At 40.3% G+C, this 18129-nt stretch overlaps 1 protein-coding gene across 20 annotated transcripts in view; it reads left to right on the top strand.

Annotated features, from left to right (window-relative positions):
* RGS7 (regulator of G protein signaling 7) overlaps positions 1 to 18129 on the top strand; it is a 583792-nt gene that overhangs the window by 398893 nt on the left and 166770 nt on the right. The window lies entirely within an intron of this gene.

Here is an 18129-nt window from a genome sequence, read left to right as displayed (position 1 = left end):
GGGGCACAGCAACTAATCAGACCTCAAAGTAGGAAACTGTGCTGTGCTTCCAAAAGCCCTGTGCTATTTTGCTTTTTTACTCTCGGTTGCATTAAAGTAACTCCACTGCTTCCTTAGATTTTTGGCATATCTGGCACTTGGTAAGCTGTCAGCTAAATATTTTTCATTCTCTCGCCCTTCAGCCTCTAGCACTGGCTTCTTACAATGGTATTCTCAGGGTTACAAGCACAACGTGAGCTTCTGTTTGTGTCACATTTGCTATTGCCTCATCCACTAAGACAAATCCCCTGGACAAGTCCAAAGCTGCTGTAGGGAAGGACTGTACAATGCACGGATGCAGGACTGTGTGAACAAATTGGGGCCATTACTGGCAACATTCTTCCACGTTCGTATTTCCTCTGCCTTTTAAACCTGCCCTTCTGTGATAAGTCCTACTATCCTTAGGGTTGAGTTTGCAAAATTTATCTTCCAGAACAGATTTATTGTTTTCTTAGTAAACCCAGTGTAAACAAAATGGCTTAAAATGCAGATAGAAGAAAAAGATTAAGAATAAATATAGTTTAGGATAAAAACTTAATGACAAATACCTGCAAAGTTTCTTCCTCTAGAAGCAATATCTGTTGTAAAAATACCAGTGAAAATCAAGATTCAGGCAAATCGACCAGATGTTTTGCTTACACACCATCAAACAACTGGATCAAGTAACTTAATTACCACTGAATTAATTAAATCAATCCATTGTGCACACCATTATATAGAGTCTGTCATCTGCCTCCCAAGCCTGCCACAAGTCTTCTGAAGAAGAAAGTGCTCTAAATCTTGTTAATTAATTTAATGAAACTCCATTACAAATGGCCTTTGTATTCCACGAATTTAGTTAAACTGCCAGTGAAATTACAGCCCTAAGAACATGAGGGTGCATCAGAACTGAGAAAGTAAAGAATGTCTCTGGCCGGGCGCAGTGGCTCTCGCCTATAATCCCAGCACTTTGGGAGGCCGAGGCCTGTCGATCACAAGATCAGGAGATCGAGACCACAGTGAAAGCCCGTCACTACTAAAAATACAAAAAAAAATTAGCCGGGCGCGGTGGCGGGCACCTGTAGTCCCAGCTACTCGGAAGGCTGAGGCAGGAGAATGGCGTGAACCCAGGAGGCAGAGCTTGCAGTGAGCCGAGATCGCACTACTGCACTCCAGCCTGGGCAACAGAGTGAGACTCCATCTCAAAAACAGAAGGAAAAAAAAAAAAGAATATCTCTGTTATCTTTGATAATGTTTTGGACTTACAAAGTGTTTTATGCTTTTCCAAATCATTTAATTAGATTTTTATTTTTTTTGAGAGTCAGTCTTGCTCTGTCACCCAGGCTAGAGTGCAGTGGCGTGATCTCGGCTCACTGCAACCTCAGCCTCCCGAGTTCAAGTAATTCTCCTGCCTCAGCCTCCTGAGTAGCTGGGATTAGCCACCATGCCCAGCTAATTTTTGTATTTTTAGTAGAGACAGGGTTTCACCATGTTGGCCAAGTTGGTCTCAAACTCCTGACCTCAGGTGATCCGCCCTCCTCAGCCTCCCAAAGCGCTGGAATACAGGCGTGAGCCATGGCCCCCAGCCTTAATTAGATTATTTTATTTGGTTATCATATCAATATCATGAAGTATCCAGGAAAATTAACAGGAGAGAAACTTGTGAATATCTAAAGTCACACAAAAACCTTGAAATAAAAGCACAGCAGGTACAACCTCTACCCTGTGTGCCTGCTCCTTTTTTATTTTTTATTTTTTTCGATTGTAGCCTTTCTCTGTTGTCCAGGCTGGAGTGCAGTGGCACAATCATGGCCCACTGCAGCCTTGACCTCCCAGGCCCAGGTGATCCTCCCGCTTAAGCTTCCTGAATAGCTGGGACCACAGGCATGTATCACCACACTCAGGTGATATTTATTCATTTAGTTAGTTGATTTTAATTTTTTGTTTGTTTGTTTTTTTGAGAGGCAGGGACTCACTGTGTTGCCCAGGCTGGCCTCAAACTCTGGTCTCAAGGGATCTCCCTGCCTTGGCCTCTCAAGGTGCTGGGATTACAGGTATGAGCCACTGCACCAGACTCCTGCACCTTTTTGAACAACTATTTCAGATCTGGATTCTGCTTTTCCATCAGTGGCGGGCAACCATAAGAGAGGCATGGACCCAACTGACCCAAAGGCACATTACATAATGTCTTTTGGAATAAAGTAATGTATTTCCTTGGATTTGATGTTACGTTTACCTGTTGCATTCTGGGTACACCATTTTCTTAGAGCAATTTTCTATGTATTTCAACTCATATATTATAGGTCAATAAAAACAGATCTTTTCTATATGCTCTTCAAATTGTTTCAAACAACAATCTTGCTTCAGTAGAGGGAAGGGGTAGAAGCATTTAAAATATCCCTAGCAAATAACCATTAAGACCCTTACAAACCTATAAACCTATAAAATATATATTTTATTGTCCACTGAGCAAGCTGTCATGTCCATAGGAAATAAATAAAAATGACCATTTTATTATTGTTCCAGTGCTAGTAAACCACTATATAAAAACATTCTAGGTTTTTGAGATATATTTCACACTCTGATGATAATATGCAAGAAGTCATAGTTTGGAGCCATTAAGTATAAATCTAACAAGATTGATTGATTTGACCTAGTTTCAAGATAATAGATATTACCCAAGCATTCATCTTCCAAACGTGCATTTTATATTATAAATAATGCTTAAGAAACTAACAAAGTCCTCATGTCTTTGGGTACCTGCTCTCATCCCACACCCTGGCTACTGCAGCCAGAGCTTCATAGTTGTGTACACAGGGAATCTTATATGTAGTTCTACTTATTTCATGTGAGATGAGCAAGAACTATAGTTTTCTTTGTGCATTCATTTCAGTGTATTAGGAGCTTTTCTTTAGAAGGGAGGAATTTATTTTTGCCTATATTCTATTGGTACCCTATCTATGTTCATTCAGGGTGCTATAACAGAATGCAATAGACTGAGTGGCTCAAACAACAGAAACATTTATTTCTCACAGTTTGGGAAGCTGGGAAGTCCAAGGTCAGGGTGCTGGTGGCCTTTGTGTCAGCTGAGGGTCTGCGTTCTGGTTCATGGATGGCTGTCTTCTCCCTGTGGCCTCACATGGCAGAAGGGGAGAGCGAACTCTCTGGAGCCTCTTTTATAAAAGCACTAACTCCATTCATAAGAGCCATGCCCTCATTACCTAATCACCTCCTGTATGAATTTGGGGGTGATACAGACATTCGGTCTACAGCAGGTTCACCAAAATTATGGTATCTTGTACATTTATTTTTATTTTATTTATTTTTTATTTTATTTTGTTTTGAGATGGAATCTCCCTCTATCGTCCAGGCTGGAGTGCAGTGGTGCAATCTCAGCTCACTGCAACCTCTGCCCCCCAGGTTCAAGCAATTCTCCTGTCTCAGCTTCCTGTATAGCTAGGATTACAGGGGCACACCACCACGCTAATTTTTGTATTTTAGTAGAGATGGGGTTTCACCATGTTGGCCAGGCTGGTCTTGAACTCCTGACCTCGAGTAATCCACCCGCCACGGCCTCCCAAAGTGCTGAGATTACAGGTGTAAGTCGCTGTGCTCGGCATATCTTACACATTTAATAACACCAGGAATCTCTCTTTTGGTGGCCCCTTGCCCCTTGGGAATGCTCTAGTGTACAGAAAGTGAGAAGTCTGCACATGTTCCTCTATGACATCTGCCATTCAAAGTGATCAGTGCCATCCAGTGCAGTCCTGTCACATCCAACCTGTTGGGACCAACTGTCTTATTTAACCTAGAAGCTAGCCACACTCTTTTCTTTTACTCCCCACCTTATTTGTTTTTGGTTTTGCATTTGCATTAAAAAATGTTGTTTCCATTGACTTGTATAATTATCCAATTGCTCTGCACAACAAAGTCCCCACACCTAGAATGTACTGAAAGGTCTTCATGAAGGCCATACGTTGAAGTTTTCATTGCCAAAGTAGGAGGTATTTCCCCCAGGATGTCTGCCATTATTTCAGACCATCTTTCCCGTTGATAAAGGCTTTTTCAGGTTTGAGTTTCTGGCTGCCTTCACTTCCCACCTCTATCACTATATTGCAGTTCCAGCAGAAAAGAACTATCACGCATGAGCATTAATCAATTGGGTGCCCCCAGGTACCATGTGGGACGTTTTCCTCTCATTTAGTTCTTGTAAGTAGGAAGGGGGCAAGAAAGCTCACATTTACTGAGCATCAACTATGTGCTGAACATCATGTTGACAACTTGATATATGTTATTCTGAACTCCAAGAAAAAAGAAAGAAAACTTGAAGAAATAGACTGTACATTTAAAAATGTAAGTCTCAAATCATGAAGCGAATAGGAGAGATAACCAGTATTCAAACCCAGATACATTTGATTTAAAAGCATGAACACTGTCTGCTCCAGGCAAGGGACGTCAGCTTCACTTCACAGATGAAGCCCCTGAGACTCCCAGCAGAACCGAGGAGCAGAGCTGGGATTCATACCTGGTGTGTCGGCATCATGCCAACACAGCACGTTTGTTAGAGACCAGCAGGTGATCTGTCTGTCCTAATTCCACTTTTGGTTTTTGCTGGACAGCACATGCATCTATAAATGCCAGTCCCAGAGTTTTGTGACCTCTCTCATTTTTATCTGATTGGCTTTTTAAATATATATTGTTTATTAGAGTTGTCAGCTATTAAGGAAAATACAAAAGGCAGCTGGAAATCTGATTAGAATTTCTGTCTTTTATCTTGTAGAACTTGAACAGACATAATGAGGCCAGGGTTCAATGGACATTTGAAGATGTGTTTAATTACACGTAGGAACATCTCCTATTACAGCAGAGCTTGATATTTCTACACTATCCACTGGAAAAAACGAAAATGAAGATGGCTACACAGACGAAATGGATGATGCACAATTGTCCTGTGGCATTGTCTGATTCTTCCAGTAGCTGGCTGGCCTCTTTGCTTTCTTCTTCTTTGTAGAGCCTCACTTTCCTTTCTGCATATATGTGTTCCTTTTATAAGCCGACTTGAATTTTGTTTGGCAAAGAAATAAGACATAAGCAACTTTCCTAAAAAAGGAAGAAGGGAAGAAGAATAGAAGAAAAGAAAAGTAAAAAGCACTGGATAAAGCTAATAAGGCCTAGAGCAGAGGATATCATCTAAGGATATGCCTATTCATCAGGGTAGCCACTCAGAAAATGACAGAGAAGTGTACGATTATATCTGTTATCCAGAAGGGGCCATAGATAGTTGTGTAAGAGCTGTCTGAAAAGTCAGATCCCTTTATCTTTTATTAGAGATAACATGGTATTTCTTATTTCCCAGATGAGGAATGAGTTAGGTTTTCCCCCTCCTATATTTCAGGTGAGAACAGTGCTGCTTATTCTATTTCTATGTCGTATTTCATGAAGCATTTTCTTTTATCACAGCTAATAATGATAGGAGATGCTAACTACAGCAGTACAAAAAGTGTGATAAGGGCACTGATAGATGTTTTATAGCCTAAATATGATCCTAGGAACATATCCATCTCTTCATTCTCATTTGTCCCAAACCACACAGACAGGTTCCTGCTGTACAGTAAAAGGTCACCCTTTTAAAAATAATGAGTCTAAAAACCTCAATTGAAACATCTGATGTGATTTTCAAATTTTGAAAATTTCCCTTTAAGTGAGGGAGGCTGCAAGTCTAATGAGACTAAAATGCTTTTTTTTTTTTTTTAATTTTGCAGTTATATTAAATTCAAGTGATTGGGGCCTCTTGAATTATCCAGAATTCCTGCTTCCTGCTGTGCTCACTAATACCTGGGCTTTGAGGCCCATTACAGTACATTATGCGCACCATGTTGAATTCTGGTTATCTCCATTTCACAGGAGGCACATGCTCAGATTGTGATTTGTGTTATTTTTGGGTAATAACTGCTCTTTTGATTTAAACCAAATTTTGGAAGGGATCTGCCAGGCATCAGTAGCATTTTGCTTCTACTGAATGCCCATAGGAAGAGGGAGTGTCTGGTTTTCAAAGGACTGAGGCTTACTCATTTGTTTTAGCAAATATGACATTCAACTCTTCCTCTGCTGGGGTTCATCCGTGAACACGGATGTGTCTGGATAGTCATGGGCTTCTTGTGTAAGAAGTGATGGGTGCACCCCGTCTTTATTCTTACTTCTGGCAGCACCATCAGTGAACCCTTGGCCCTCATGAACTGATCTGCCAAGTCTTCCTGGGATATTGGATATTGGTTGTTTGGATATTGGATGTTTGGATATGGATATTGGTTGGTAGATGTTTTAGCAGCCCCTGCCTAGGGACAGGAGTCAAATGTCACATGTAGTTACTTATAATGTACACATTTTTAAAAACATTTTGGATTCTTTAAAAGCAATAACTCTAATTTGCTTTTTGTAATTTGGAATTTGGGAAACATGAAAAAATAAAAAGAATAAAATAAAAAGCACTCATCAAAAGCTCCCTGAGATAGCCATAGCTAAAATTCTAGCACCTCTGTCTGTCCAGGCTTCTTCGAAGGCCTGAGCCCACTCCGGCTTTATCACTGGAACGAGCCCCACTCGGTGTCTTTCCTACTCCCCATATGTGATCATTTTCTTGGACCTCTTGTGAACCAGTATCTCATGTCTCTTTGCCCCCACTGGCCTGTGAGGCCCATACTCTTGCCATAGCCTTCTTTTTTTTTTTGAGATTTCCCACTTCTTGGCACAATCACTTTGACCCTAGCCAAGGGCACTGCTTGTGCCCGGGATATTATGCAGCCTGTACCACTTCACAGACTTCCTCCATGATCTCTCAGACTCGAACTTTTCACAAGGTTTTGTTGAGCTCCAGGGATAGAAGAAGAAAAACACAGCACACAGGATAACTATGACCCTTTCCCAGCCCAGATCTATCCTTGTGTCTTTTAGAAGCTACTTCTCTGAGGCTCTCCTCATGTCTCAGGACAGTGGCCAATATCACTAAAATCTTCTAGGTATATTTAGGCCCGGAGTCTGAGTTCAAATGACTCCTAGTGGAAGAAAAAGAGTAAACAGTTTCTTAATTTTACTCTTAGCCACACTTTCTAAAGTCTCATATCCGACTATCAGATTGACCTCAAGAACATTTTAAGATTGACCACATCCAAGGATCTCTTGACATGACAAACACCACCCCTGTTGACAGGGGCATGGGCCGTCCCACACTGATGCATCATGGTCTGACTTAGGACATTTCCCGAAGTCTGAGCCACATATTCACTAGAATATGAGCTTTATAAGTAGAAGGACTTTGTTCTTTGTTTTGTCTCTAACCCCTACATAGTGTTTCACACATATTGGGTAACCAGTAAACATTGTTGAATTGAATACACTTAACAGAGAATATTAACATTAAAAAAATAAATTGTTTTATCTTGCGTGTTTTACTTAACAATATAGGAGACATTTCCACATTCATAGTTTAAGCTGTAACTGGAAGTTTACCTTAAAGTGAAAAACCCTAGGTTCCCTTGACCCTTCATGACACAGAAAATGTTTAGTTACAAATAGAAAATGAAACTTCCCAAAGCTATTATCCATAGGTTTCGATTAATCTATTTTTTCTCTAAGTAAAAGCAAGGAGAGAGGTTGCCCAACTACAGGAAAATGTTCTAAAGGTTCTGAATCAGCCTAAAGAGCCTGCTTTTATTCCATGGAAAATGAGTTTTATGAGCAAATAGTAGCTCCTGTTAGAAACAAGCCATCATTTGTTGACTGAAATGGTGTGGCCGTAACAAGAATTCATACAAATCATAAAGAGACAAATTCTTCTGCTGGAAATTTATCTCTAAACCTAAAATAATGTCATATTAACTGAAACAACTGCTTTTGGTTATCCTTTGATTTTTTTTCCTAAGTTTTTCAAAAATTTAAGCCATTGTAAAGTATCATGACATCCTGCAAATAATCTTTTTTAAATAAATCACAATTCAAGGTCAGATCATTTACTTCCAACTTAGAAATTCTAGACATTTTTTTTTTTTATAGTTTAGGGAGAATGAGTAGGTTAGTGTTTCTAGAATGACAGATTCATGCCTGTAAAAGTAAGAGATAAGACAAAGATGGTAGATGGTTGCATCACATAAATCCCAGAATTGCACCACTGAGATATTTCTGCTCAGTCTGGTGTACAATGAACAGCTATTAAGGACGGAGAGCACCTCCTCCCTCTACAATAGGTAAATTTCCACTGCTTTGCCTTTTCATGCACATTCGCTGTGTTTTATTAATGCTTTCCAGCTCCCATCTGGGGCCTCACATTTGATGAATGTGCCTGATTTACTAACAGATGTCCAAGAGCAGCCTAATAAATTTTTGGTCACTGATGTGGTACTGTAAATGGAAACAAATTATTAAAAGATTTTTTTATCCAGTGTCCTGTCTGTCCAGCTTAGAGCCAACAGGAGCTAAGATTTCTGTCACTGGGAATCATATCATCACACTCCTGCTGTCCCACCGAGCCCTTTACAAGAGAAACGGGAGCAAACAGTGGAGTGTGAAGTGTCTGGCAGCTGACGCCCCTCCACACTGCTGCTGGGAAGGAAGGGCTGATGGCAGCCACTTGTAAGCCTTGTTCACTCTCCGCCTGTGTCTCCTGCAGATTTTGTCAAATATTCATTCGCTTTACATGAGCACTTGCTGTAAGGAAATACTGGGGACATATCTTAAGGAACTATTACTAAAAGTCAAATAATCTTGTGTGGTTGGAGACACTTCTGTACCTGGAAGGTGAGGCATTTTACCAAATAATCAATTTCAAGCATGCGAAGTCAGAGAAAAAGATGCAAGCAAACTGGCAGGGAGGTGCAAAATTTCAAAATAAAGAGTGAGACAGAAACATAGGTATTACTTAGACTCTATCATACAAATTATGTGAAAATTCTCCGGCATCATAACGGGGCCTCTGTGGAATTATATTCTGCAATTGATGAGGACAGTAGAGGCCTAGGAGAGAGTTGATTGAGAGGCAGTGACATCATTAAAGAGTTAAGAAGCAAACATATGAGAATAAGAAAATAGGGCTATACGCCACTGCACTCCAGGCTGGGCGAAAGAGCGAGACCCTGTCTCAAAAAAAAAAAAAAAAAAGGAAAAAGAAAATAGGGCTATAAACATTTTCTTGAGAGAAGCAAAGGTAAGGAGTACAGTTCAGTGCAATAATCTTTTCAACTTGAAGTTGAAACATTAACTTGTTTGAAGTTGAAACATCTAATTAGTCACCATCAACGTATCTGATAAAGTTCCATAAAGAAGAGCCCTGGGTTTAAACCACACATGACACTTACCCAAGAGAATGGAACAGAACAAGTGTCTGAAAGGAAAATGTATTTAATATAAATGGAGTGTCAGGAAAGACAAAGGGATGTTCTTTTCATGACCTTAAAAAATAGATTTGATATCTCTCCATCTCTGATGTCAAAATGTTTTGTCTTAAGTTCGAATAAAATGCGCTTTTTGGTTGGTCACGAGGTAAATAATCTAGAAATTCTCTCTGCAATATGATAGAGTGATAAAATAGTAACAAAATAAATCAGGTTTGCAGATAGGACTGTGATGCGTTTAATAAATTGTTAATGCACACACAAAATGTCCCCATCCTTGCACTGGAGGTGCAGTGATGATTAATAAACACATCACTGCCCCTCTTAGGGGCAAGAGTGACATTGAAGAAATCATTACACCAACAGCAAAGACGATCGGACACTACAACTCGCAAATGCTCTCAGCTTCCTCCAATCTCGGTTTCCCAGTGCATCCACCAAGAGAGTTTCTGATCCTGGATCAGTCTTGTATTCCTGTGTCTGTCTGAAATTGTGCACGTCGCTGTTGAAAAGTCACTCAATCCTATAAATTATTGCTACCAAGATATCATGGTTCCCAACCTCAATCAGGCCTTCCTGACTTCCTGGCAATCCTTTCTGTAATCGGATCTATCTCCTATTTAGTGGGATGATTATTCAAAGCTTTCTCCACTTCCTCTGCTGGCACGCTACATTCTCAGTCATTCTCAACATCAGACCGTAATCTCTCAGGGGAAATAGAAAGCAAGGAGGAAATGTCTCTAATTTTAACTCGCTCTGCTTTACAAATACACTTTGACTCTGTGTGCACCCGTTCTTGCTTCTCTTGCTGTCTGTGTTGAGCTTCCCTGTGCTTCTTACCCCATCGTCTCTCACCACCTCAGTGTTGATTCATCCCTTTTTATTTTTATTTTCATTTTGAGACAGGGTCTCACTCTATAACCTAGGCTGAGGTACAGTGGCACAATCACAGCTCACTGTAGCCCCAAACTCCTGGCTTCAAGTGATCCTCCCACCTCAGCCTCCTGAGTAACTGGGACCACGGGCACACACCACCATGCCTGGCTAATTTTTGTATTTTCTGTAGATATGGGATTTCACCATGTTGCCGAGGCCAATCTCAAACTCCTGGGCTTAAGCCATCCTCCTGCGTCAGCCTCACAAAGTGCTGGGATTACAGGCATGAGCCACCACACCCAGCATTTCATTCCTTATATTTCACTTTTTATGTTTGTTTGTTTGAGGTGGAGTCTCAGCTCTGTTGCCCAGACTGGAGTGCAGTGGCACGATCTCAGCTCACTGCAACCTCACCTCCTGGGTTCAAGCGATTCTCCTGCCTCAGCCTAACGAGTAGTTGGGATTACAGGTACCCGCTACCACTCCCAGCTAATTTTTTTTGGTATTTTTAGTAGAGACAGGGTTTCACCATGTTGGCCAGGCTGATCACGAACTCCTGACCTCAAGTGATCCACCCGCTTCGGCCTCCCAAAGTGCTGGGATTACAGGTGTGAGCTACCATGCCCAACATTTCATTCTTATGTTTCACTTTTATATCTTAACCAGCCATAGCTGTATAGGCTTACTCACCACAGTTCTCTCCCATCATAATACACTCTTACATTGATTCATGGTCCATGCTAGCTATTCTCCTATGTCTCTCCTGTTTTCACAAACTCAGCTGCGTTTACTGTCTCTAATTCCTGTCTCTCAAGTTTATTTCTCAGTTCACTGGAATCTGGTGTGTATCCCCCCACTTATACACTGAAACCTTATTTGCTGTGATCACTGATATTTTTCTTGTTGCTAAATTCAATGATTACTTCTCAGTCCTCAATTTGGCCTCACTGCAGCATTTTTCACTCCTTTTTAACTTCCATTACTCTCTTCTCTGTTGTGCCATAACTTAATCACCCTCCATCTTAGTACCTTTCACAGATTTCTCTATTTGCCTCTTAACTTTCAGGGTTTTGGAGATCCAGGCATGGGATTTCTTATTTCTTGGCTCTTCACAGTTTATGCACTTCCTTATTTTGCCCATTGTTGGTATGATAACCACTACAAATATACCTCTGGACTCTCTTCTGAGCTCCTGGCCAACTGTCTTGTCTGCTACAGATCTCTACTTGGACGTTTCCTGGGCATCTCATAGATTGAACAAATCTAAATGGACCAAATTCTTCTATCCCCCAATCTGTGCAGACTTTGCCTCCTAAATATCAGATCTGTCCACCTCTCTCTACTCCCACTATCTCTCTCCTCATTCCAACCATCGACACATCTCACTGGGAACTGCCACTGTTTTCTACCTCATATTCCTTTTCCTCTTGTCTCACACCAGTAAATTCATTTCACTGCATCTATAATGATCTTTCCAAAACTCAGATCTAATCATGTCTCTTCTGAAGTTCAATAACTAATAGATCCCCCCATTGTCCTCAGGATAAAGTTCAAACAAACATTTTAGCTTAAATTTAAAACCCTTTTTGATATAGCCATATTTATATCATTGCATCTGCTCAGATCACTTTTCAACCCATGCTGTGTCTTCAAGCCACCCGACTGATATCCCTAATCACAATAATTTGCATATGCTGCTTTCTTTGCTTGGAACCTTCTCTTGCTTCATACTCCCATCTTTTTACTTAGAACTTGAATTAAATATCAACTCCTCCAGGAAACCTCCGTGAGCTCCCAAGATTAGATTGGATCTTCCTTTAATGTGTTTCCAGAACACACTGCATTTTTTTCCCTGTTGAAATTATTAGACTGTGTAGTTAAGTGTCTGTTGATTTGCCAGTTTCACTATTAAATAGACTACTGACTTCCTATAGACAGAACTGGCACCTTGTCTAGTGGGTTTTGTTCTCCCATACATTGAATAAATGATGACTGAGATACACATTTGGTAAGCAGACCTTTTAAATTAGATGAGCTTGCCAAGGAGGAAGGAATATAGAAAGACACAAAGGAAAGGGGAAGCTACAGCAGAGATAGATTTTTAAGAGACTTTTAACCATAGGGAGCAGGAGTCAGAAGGTAGGGAAAACTAGGTCAGGAGCCGGAGAGAAAGATAGCAGAGTAGATAGAGTGTGACAGCAGCCACATAGAGGGCTCCAGGAAGGGAGATTCACCGGAGCTTAAGCAGAGAAGACTGGGACAGAGTGGGGAAGTGGTAGAACTTTTCTACTAGGAAGTCATTGGTGACCTTTGAGAGAACAGATTCAGTAGACTTCTGCCGGAAGAAGACAAGTACGGTGAGCTAAGGAAGGGGTTGGGAGTTGCAAGTAAGGAACATACGTGTGTAATACTCTTTCATGAGGCATGACCTCAAAAGGAAGGGGAGCAAATTGCAATAAGGTCGTACTTAGGAAGGTAGCAAAATTAAGGGCAGATTCTTTTCTTGTCTCTCTTTCTTCTCTCTCTTTTTATTTTCCTTCCTCCCTCCCTTCCTTTCTTCCTTTTTCCCTCCCTTACTCACTTTCTTCTCTCTTTTTCTCTCTGAGCTTGCGTAAAGTGAAAAGTTTTGGACAATATAGTCATCAATTAAAGATAGAATGTGGAATCTCAGAATCAATATTGATAAAACTTCTGAATTTGGAGCTCTCTGCTGCCTCTTAGTGTCCTTGAAAATGTTCTTCCCCCTATAAACTGTTACCCTCAGAAAGATACCAGTTCAATGCCAAATGCCATTTAAGCCGTCTTGCATTCCCCATTGCGCATTGCCATTGTAGACCTCACAGGGGTTGTTAGAAATTTAAAGTTAGCTAGAGTATGACAATAGATAGCAAATTGCTTCACACATTTCTGGTCTATTTCTGGTATATTTTGGCACCTCAATAGTTTGAAAAAGCAATTTTCATTTGAAGTAAGTGAAAATAAACATGGACATATTAGTAATAAATTTCTAAAGACCCCAATAAAGCTAAATTGAGCTCCCTGGTAATAGATTATTTTACATAAGGTGGATACATTGATGTTATTCATCCATATATACAAACTGGCACCCCTGCATGACATCACTTTGGATTATCTGATAAGGAGGAGGAGATGGCAGAGGAGATTAAAAAAGGAAGTAAAATATTTATGTGAAACTCATTTCTCTGTTATAGTATGTTTTTCTACCATTGCATAATCTTTAGCTGAAAGAAATGGTGATATTTTAATTTTTTGATGCCATTATTTCTTCCAGCAACTTTGCTCTTTTTTTTTCCTAATTGGCTACATTTATATGCATTACTTTACAGATAATTTTTATTACTTTTGCCATTTTAATCAATAAGAACTAAATGATCCAAATAATTAGCTGTCTTATTCATTATCTGAATAAAAATTTCTGGAATCAACCATTTGTTTTTCAGAGCTTTTGTCCTTTCATCCCACTTTCATGATTTTACTTAATTAAAACAGATAGGTATCCAACTTACCTATATTCATAATTGCACTTGGCATGCTATTTCCTTCAGATAGCTTTGTAATCAGACCAAAGTTCATTAGTAACATTTTTAATGTAAAAAAAGATACCTGCATTGTTTTCCCACACAGTTAGGTCTCAAGCTTTATTGCTTTTATAAATTAAGTTTCCACTTTCAGAATTTATTATAGTTACTTTCTTTTAAAAGTATTTTCAGCTGTGAAGAAATCAGCATTGCTTTTCATGGGCAGAATTAAGGGACTGTGCATAGGTTAAGGAATGTCATCTAAGTAGGCTGGGTAAGGAATCAAGTTCCATGAGTCTCATCTCAGGCTTCATTCGTTTTCTGAGCTTTTCACTTGGCTTTTAAAGTTGGATTCAAAGACTTCTGGAAAAAAAAAAAAAAAAAAAACAGCCCAGGCACAGTGGCTCACACCTGTAATCCTAGCACTTTGGAAGGCCAAGGCGGGCAGATCACTTGAGCTTAGGACTTCAAGACCAGCCTGTGACATGGTGAAACCCTATCTCTACAAAAAATACAAAAATTAGCCGGGCATGGTGCTGTGCCCCTGTAGACCCAGCTACTTGGGAGGCTGAGGTGGGAGGATGGCTTGAGCCCAGGAGGTTGAGACTGAAGTGAGCTACTTCAGTCTCAACAATGATTGTACCACTGAACTCCAGCCTGGGTGACAAAGCAAGACCCTGTCTCACAAAAAAAAAAACCCCAACAACAACAACAACAAAGAAGAAGAAGAAGAAAAGCAAATCAATATTTTAGACCTTTTTTTTTTTTTTGGTGTTGGGGGATGGAGTCTCACTCACTCTTTCACCCAGACAGGAAGGCTGTGATGTGATCTCGGCTCACTGCAATCTTCACCTCGCAGGCTCAAGCCTCAGCCTCCATAGTGGCTGGGACTGCAGGCACGTGCCACCACACCTGGCTAATTTTTGTATTTTTAGTAGAGAGGAGGTTTCACCATGTTGGCCAGGGTGATCTCAAACTCCTGACCTCAGGTGATCCACCCACCTCAGCCTCCCAAAGTGCTGGGATTACAGGCGTGAGCCACCATGCCTAGGCTGTTTTAGACATTTTTCACTCCAAATGTATTTAAGTGTGAGTTTGTATTTTAAAATATGGACTGGTAGGTTGAAATAATGTTTATGCTCTCACTAGGCATTAATTAAAAATAGAGAAGATGACATTTGAAATTTTTTATCGTCTTATGTGTTTGCAATTTAATAAATTATCAAGATGTTATGGTGAACAGTGTCCTTTTTAAAATAGAAAATAAGTGTAAAATTCTTACATAAAAATTTTATATAGTCATGTATCCCATAACAATGTTTTGGTCAGCAACAGACAGCGTGTGTGACAGTGGTCCCGTGAGATTATAATGGAGCTGAAAGTTTCCTAGTGCCTAGTGATAATGTAGCTATCATAATGGTATAGAGTAATGCATTGCATTTTCTATGTTTAGATATGTTGAGATACACAAATACCATTGTGTTACAGTTGCCTACAGTATTCAGTACAGTCACATGCTGCACAGCTTTGTAGCCTTGGAGCAATAGGCTATGCCATATAGTCTAGGTGTGTAGTAGGCTGTGCCATCTAGGTTTGTGTAAGTATATTCCATGAAGTTCGCACAATGATGAAATCACCTAAGTTGCGCATGGCTGTATTTTCCTTTTGTTTATTCTCAGAGCTACTATTAGCTGTACAACTTAAATCAAGGCATTGATTCTTTTAATTCAGCAGTCAAAAGTAATATATCAGTCCAAATAAAGTAAACTTTAATCATATCCAGTATCAAAGCAAAGTGAGCATTTGTTATAAGTATCAAAGAACCACTCTGAAATAAGTGTTTTCTTTTAAAATTAAATTTACTTTTTCTTACTTTATTTTCAGTTCAAATGATACATTCTGCTTATACCAGGTGTAAAGTGTGCATGGCCAGGGAAACAGAGTTTAAGCAGCGTGCCTGCCTGTCTTTCAAGATCTTTATGAAAAGAATAGGAAAGGCTAATAACAGTACACAATTAGCTACAGTAAAAGATGTCAGGCATTTAGGGCTCATTGGAGGGAGAGATTGCTCTAGGAGGTCAGAAAAGGTCTCATGAGGGAGGGCTGTATTTGGGTGGACCCAGGGAATTGGACAGAATTATACCCAGTGAAGAAAAGCAAGAAGGAAGCTTTTTTACATATACATAAATGTTAAAGGAAAGGTACGGAGAAGACTGCCACCTGCTCCAAGTCACTAAGTGATCCAGTTTGACTGGAAGAACTCGTACACTTAATGTAAAGGCGGGGCTTGGGCAGGGTGAGTTCAGAGGAGCAGCTTCTTTATAGAGAAAGAATAAAAGTCGTCCTGCAGAGCATCACTAAGGAGTGAGCTGGGTGAAGGCAAGAAAGCAGAGACTGTAATCAAAGCATATCTAATTCCATGATATGGAACAGTTGAAATTATTTTCAAGCACACTGAATAAAGCCAACAGACAAGAAGTGATGAAAAGATGTGTCAGTTACTTCCACAAAGAGCCTCCAGCCTTGCTACCTTTCAGTCTAGTGTCCAGATTTGGAGAATGAGCTCCTAAAGAACAAACTCTAACCTCGTAAATACAAGGATCCTTTGAAATGATCAAAGATAACGAAGCTGAAAAATCTAACATAGTATCTGGAACACAGCAGAAATGAATGAGGCTCTTATTGTTTTGCCACTTTCCCACTTAAACCTGCGCAAAGATTTCACCTTCTCAGAGGAACAAATGCCAATAAGGACTTTCAGGAAGGACACAGCCCTGCATCCTTCTCCAGCCTGAGGCTTTCCCAACTTGTAGTTCTGCCAGATGAACTGCACTTCATCAGGGGTGCCCAGCCACCACATACTTAGGGGCCTTTGTGTGCCTTCTTCTGCCTTTCGGTGCCTTCTTCCTCGTTGGACTCCTACTTATTCTTCAAGTCTCCATGAGAAGAGGGGTCACTGGGTCTGTAAAATCGTCTCTGGCTTCTTCATCCTATGTGTTTCTTTGAGGTGCGGCACAGACCTTCACTACAGGTTATGCAGTAGAGTGATTTTTTAATTGTAATTTGCTCTTAAAAAAAATATCTTATTTTAGAATAGGTTTAGATTTACAGAAAAATCACAAAATAGTACAAAAAGTTTCCATATATCCCACCCCCCAGTTTCCCTCATTATTGGACATCTTACGTTAGTACGATATACTTGTCACAACTGATAACCAATATTGGTACTGGTTAATATTAATATTAGCTAAGTCAGTTAATATTAAAGAGGTTAACATACATTAATATTAACTGAAGTCAATACTTTCTGCTTTCCTTTATTTTCACCCAAAGTCTTTTTTCTGTCCCAGGGTTCCATCCAAGACATCACATTAGATTTAGTTGTCATGCCTCTTGTATTAGCTAGGGTTCTCTAGAGGGACAGGACTAATAGAAAGATGTATATATGAAAGGGAGTTTATTAAGGAGAATTGACTCACACGATCACAAGGTGAAGTCCCATGATAGGCCATCTGCAAGGTGAGGAGCAAGGAAGCCAGTAGTGGCTCAGTCGGAGTCCCAAAGCCTCAAAAGGAAGGACGCTGACAGTGCAGCCTTCAGTGTGTGGCTGAAGACCTGCGAGCCCCTGGCAAAGCACTGGTATAAGTCCAAGAGTCCAAAAGCTGAAGAACCTGGAGTCTGATGTTTGAGGGCAGGAAGCATCCAGTGTGGGAGGAAGATGGAGGCCGGAAGACTCAGCAAGTCTGCTCTTCCACCTTCTTCCACCTGCTTTTTCTAGCAGCACTAGCAGCCGATTGGATGGTGCCCACCCAGATTGGAGTGGTCTGTCTCTCCCAGTCCACTGCCTCAAATGTTAATCTCCTCTGGCAACACCTTCACAGACACACTCAGGAACAATACTTTGCATCCTTCAATCTAATCAAGTTGACACTTAGTATCAACCATCACACCTCTTCTGGTCCTCTAGACTATGACAGTTTCTCAAACTTTTCTTGTTTTTGATGGCCTTGACCTTTTTGAGGAGTATTACTTGGTTATTCTGTAAAATGCCCTGAATTAGGATTTGTTTAACGTTTTTTTTTTTCTCCTGATTAGTCTGAGGTTATGGGTTTGGGGGAGGAAAATCACAAAGGGAAAGTGCTGTTGTGATCACGTCAGAAAACCATGGATCCTTTTCTCTTTTTACCTTTTTCAGAGTGTCATGTAAATGGAGTCATACACTCCATAGGCTTTTTAGAGTGGCTTCTTTCAGTTAATAATATACATTTAAGTGTGTACGCTATAAACATGACATCACTGCTGAGGTAAAATAT

Source organism: Symphalangus syndactylus, chromosome 19, assembly GCF_028878055.3.
Source record: "Symphalangus syndactylus isolate Jambi chromosome 19, NHGRI_mSymSyn1-v2.1_pri, whole genome shotgun sequence".
Lineage (NCBI taxonomy): Eukaryota > Metazoa > Chordata > Mammalia > Primates > Hylobatidae > Symphalangus > Symphalangus syndactylus.
The sequence above is the reverse complement of the archived record's forward strand: the minus strand, read 5'-3'. Positions and strand labels throughout refer to the sequence as shown.